We start from the raw sequence: 5022 nt of genomic DNA on the forward strand, positions 1-5022 counted from the left end.
TTTCAGGACTGCAGCAGAGAGAATGGCTGTCCCAACAACATTCATTTTCCCCTTCTTCCTGGGTGCACATTTCTCAAGCGCCTTTGTATTAAGGGGCAGCCATGCAACTAAGTTGTAGCTAACAGGATGTGAGGGGCAGTATGCCACTTTTAGAGCTTCCCATAACATCCACCAAGCAACCCTCCAAGCTCCGCTCAACTCACCAAAATGGCAATGCCCCAAGCAACCTCGGAAGCCATGTCAATGTTGACATCAGCCTGGTCCCTAAATGACTGCATGGAGTAGGGATGCCCCACCCTCTGCCCCAATCTGAAACTTCCCTGGATGTGAGTAAGGAGGGGGAACAAACGGTCATTGTATAAGCCAGTCCATCTTGCTGTCACAGCAGTTCAGCCCACCCCAACTGATACAGGTACTAAACGTCAATCCCATTAGAGTAAGAGCTTGCTTCTGGATGTGTGCTTAGAACCACAGGCACAGAGAACAGAGTGGATCACATGCCTGAGTTTAGGACACATTATCTCATTCATCCTCCTCTGTTTCTCTTTCCCTCCTTCATTCCCCACTCTAGTCCCATTCTGTCCCCTCCCACAGACCCCATTCTAGTGAGTTAATGTATAAATTCTCCTTTAAAAATGCCTTCTGTTTCTGTTGTGATCTGTGTTCAATTTACTTAGCTAATTTTTGCTGTAAATTCTATCATTCCTTACTTTCCTCACCTGGAGTCCTAGTAGCTGCATCTGACTGCTTTTTATAATGTTTCATCATATGCATATACCACATTTTTTACTAATCAATTCCTTTAGAGACAGGCATCTAAGCTGTTTTCAGCTTCTTGCTACCCAAACTACATATAGATATCCTTATACCTAACTCCTTGTGGATCTGTGCAAGTTTCTCTGAAGGATAAAGCCAGGAGTGGAACCGCTTTGATGAAGGGTATGCACAAACTTAATGCATCAGTTATCTATTGCTGTGTACAAATTACTTCAAAATTTAGCAGCTTAAAACTAATAACAGCCACAGAATGAGAAGAAATATTTGCAAATCATCTGATAAGAGACTTTTTACCAGAGATATATAAAGAATCCTACGTAAGAGTGTGAATGTGTCATGTGTGATAAACAACTCAGCTGAAAAAATGAGCAAAGGATTTAAATAAACATTTTCCAAAGAAAATATATAAAGATATTCAACAACATTAGGCATTAGGGAAATGCAAATCAAAAACACAATGACATACCACTTTTATCAATACTTACTGTCTTTTTGATTACAGCTAGCTTTATACCACTAGGATAGCTATAATCAAAAAGACAGAAAATTTAAGTATTGGCAGGAGTTCCCTGATGGTCCAGTGGTTGGGACTTGGCACTTTCACTGCCATGGCCTGGGTTCAATCCTACTGCCATGGCCTGGGTTCAATCCCTGGTTGGGAACTAAGATCCTGAAAGTCATGCAGTGTGGTCAAAAAGAGACACAAGAACTGGCAAGGATGTGGAGAAACGGGAACTTTGTTACACTGCTTTGGATGTCTGGCAGTTCCTCAAAAAGTAACCCATGGAGTTATCACGCGTGCATGTGTGCTCAGTCGCTTCAGTCATGTCTGCATCTTTGTGACCCCATGGCCTGAAGCCCACCAGGCTCCTCTGTCTGTGGGATTATCCTGGCAAGAATACTGGAGTGGGCTGCCATTTCCTCCTCCTGACCCAGGGACTGAACCTGCAGCTCCTGCATTGCAAGCAGATCCTTTACTGCTGAGGCACCAGGGAAGCCCTGGAGCTACCGTATCAAACCAAAAATTCTACTCCAAGAAAAGTGAAAACATTAAGTCCATACAAAAACTTGTATATGTATATTCATAGCAGTATTATTCACAAGAGCCAAAAAGTGGCTACACATCTATCAACAGATGCATGGATAATTAAAATGTGTTATACCCACACAAGGGAATACTATTCAGCCATAAAAAGGAATGTAATGTTGATACATACTACAACACAGATGAACCTTGAAAACATTATGCTAAGTGAAAAGAGCCACATGTTGTATGACAGTCCATGCACACATTATATGAAATGACTCTAAAACAGAAAGACTGGCGGTTGCCTAGAGCTGGGGCAGATGAGGACAGGTAGAGAGTGACTGCTAATGAATACAAAGTTCCCTGAATCCAGAATGTTTCAAAATTAACTATGATGAAGTTATAGTTCAATTCCACGATCTACTAAAAACCACTGAACTGTTGTACATGTTAAACAAGTAAACACCATAGTTATGTGAATTACATCTCAAGCTGTTAAAAAATAATAAACAACGACTACCACAGTTTCTTTGGGTCAAGAATTTGGAGCTGGGTGATTCTGACTCAGGATCTCTCATGGCGTGGTAGCCATGTTATTGATGAGAGCTATGCACAGCTAAAGGCCTGAATGGAGTTGAAGGACCCACTTCCACAGCGGCTCTCACGTGGTCAATAACCTGGTGGGTCTACCGGTGAGGCCTCAGTTACTCTTCACATGGGTCTCTCCCAAGGGCCACATAAGTGTCCTCATGACATAGTAGCCAGCTTCTTCCACAGCAAGTGATCCAAGAGAGTGCAAGGCAGAAGCCTTCAATGTCTTTTTCTGACCCAGTCACGCGTTTCCAGGACATCCTATCAGGTACCGAGGTCAGCCCTATTCACTGTAGGAGGGGATGACACAGGGGCTTAACTACCAGGAGTCAGGGATCACTGGAGGGCCATCTTGGAAGCTGGCTATCAACACGTGATGGCTAGGAAGACAATGACAACAACAGCTAACAATTTTGTGACACATATTATGTGCCAGGCACTGTTCTAGGTGCACAATAAACCTGTAAGGTAGGTAATATCTCCATTTCAAAGATGAAGAGACTGAAACACAGAGAAGTGGCTTACCAAGGTCGCACAGTTTTAGTAAAAGACATACCTGGGATTCAAACTCAAGACAGTATTCTATCAAAAATTCTGCCAACACTGTATCCCAGATATTACTCATTTTCAGTTACATGTTGCCCATTTGTTCTCCAGAATGGACACCCTAGTTGAAATCTCCTGAGTTTTCATTCCCCATGAGAATACAGTCTCTCGCTTACTTTCACTAAGAGATACACAGCAGAAACTCAGCAATGCTTTGATTTCTCTCTAATTACAGGTGGTGATATACTTATTAGCCATTCAGGTTTTCCCTCTAGATTTCACATATTCATATCCTTTGCCTATTCTTATTTTGTGTTTTTTCTTTTCGATTTGCAGTAGTTCCTTCTATATTCAGTCGCTAATAAATGTAATCATTTGTCAGTTTTAGACATTGGTATATTTTCTCCTAATCTATACCTATCTTTAGTTTTGACTACAGGGTGATTTGGTGACTAGAAATCTTTAAATACGAATTAGGCAAAGTTATCAAACCTTATGGATTGTGATTTGGAGATCTAACTTAACAGATTTATCCTTATCCCAAAGTCACAAATACATTCTCCACTTTTTTTCTTATTGGCCTTAGTATTTTACCTTTCATTTAGGTAAATTCACTTTGGAATTTGTCTTTGCTTTATGTGGTTTAAGGGAGATATTCAACTTTATTTTTGTCCATCAGTTCAGTTCAGTTCAGTCGCTCAGTCGTGTCCGACTCTTTGTGACCCCATGAATCGCAGCACGCCAGGCCTCCCTGTCCATCACCAGCTCCCGGAGTTTACTCAAACTCATGCCCATTGAGTCGGTGATGCCATCCAGCCATCTCATCCTCTGTCGTCCCCTCCTCCTCCTGCCCCCAATCCCTCCAAGCATCAGGGTCTTTTCCAATGAGTCAACTCTTTGCATGAGGTAGCCAAAGTATTGGACTTTCAGCTTCAGCATCAGCCCTTCCAATGAACACCCAGGACTGATCTCCTTTAGGATGGACTGGTTGGATCTCCTTGCAGTCCAAGGGACTCTCAAGAGTCTTCTCCAACACCACAGTTCAAAAGCATCAATTCTTCGGTGCTCAGCTTTCTTCACAGTCCAACTCTCACATCCATACATGACCACTGGAAAAACCATGGCCTTGACCAGACAGACCTTTGTTGGCAAAGTAATGTCTCTGCTTTTTAATATGCTATCTAGGTTGGTCATAACTTTCCTTCCAAGGAGTAAGCATCTTTTAATTTCATGGCTGCAGTCACCATCTGCAGTGATTTTGGATCCCAAAAAAATCAAGTCTGACACTGTTTCCACTGTCTCCCCATCTATTTCCCACGAGGTGATGGGACCAGATGCCATGATCTTAAGTTTTCTGAATGTTAAGCTTTAAGCCAACTTTTTCACTCTCCTCTTTCACTTTCATCAACAGGCTTTTTAGTTCCTCTTCACTCTCTGCCATAAGGGTGGCGTCATCTGCATATCTGAGGTTATTGATATTTCTCCCGGCAATCTTGATTCCAGCTTGTGCTTCTTCCAGCCCAGCGTTTCTCATGATGTACTCTGCATATAAGTTAAATAAGCAGGGTGACAATATACAGCCTTGATGTCCTCCTTTTTCTATTTGGAACCAGTCTGTTGTTCCATGTCCAGTTCTAACTGTTGCTTCCTGACCCGCATACAGGTTTCTCAAGAGGCAGGTCAGGTGGTCTGGTATTCCCATCTCTTTCAGAATTTTCCACAGTTTATTGTGATCCACACAGTCGAAGGCTTTGGCATAGTCAATAAAGCAGAAATAAATGTTTTTCTGGAACTCTCTTGCTTACAATAAGCCAATTTTCTGAGCATCATTATCCACCTCGTCCCCACTAATTTTTGACACTACCTCTATCAGATACCATGTCTCCAAATATCCATGTCCATTCTGAAGTCTAGTTTAGCAATAATTCTTATTTTCTAAATGGAAGGATCTATCACTATGAAAGTTATTACTCATCCTGCTTCCTAGATGAATGAAAAATCCAACTACCAACCCCCAAGACCCCTGGTGGATCAATACTAGCTTGTATTCTTCCCCAAAACAGAATATCCAATTAAGAAAA

This window comes from Dama dama, chromosome 1 (assembly GCF_033118175.1).
Source record: "Dama dama isolate Ldn47 chromosome 1, ASM3311817v1, whole genome shotgun sequence".
In the NCBI taxonomy this organism is placed as follows: domain Eukaryota; kingdom Metazoa; phylum Chordata; class Mammalia; order Artiodactyla; family Cervidae; genus Dama; species Dama dama.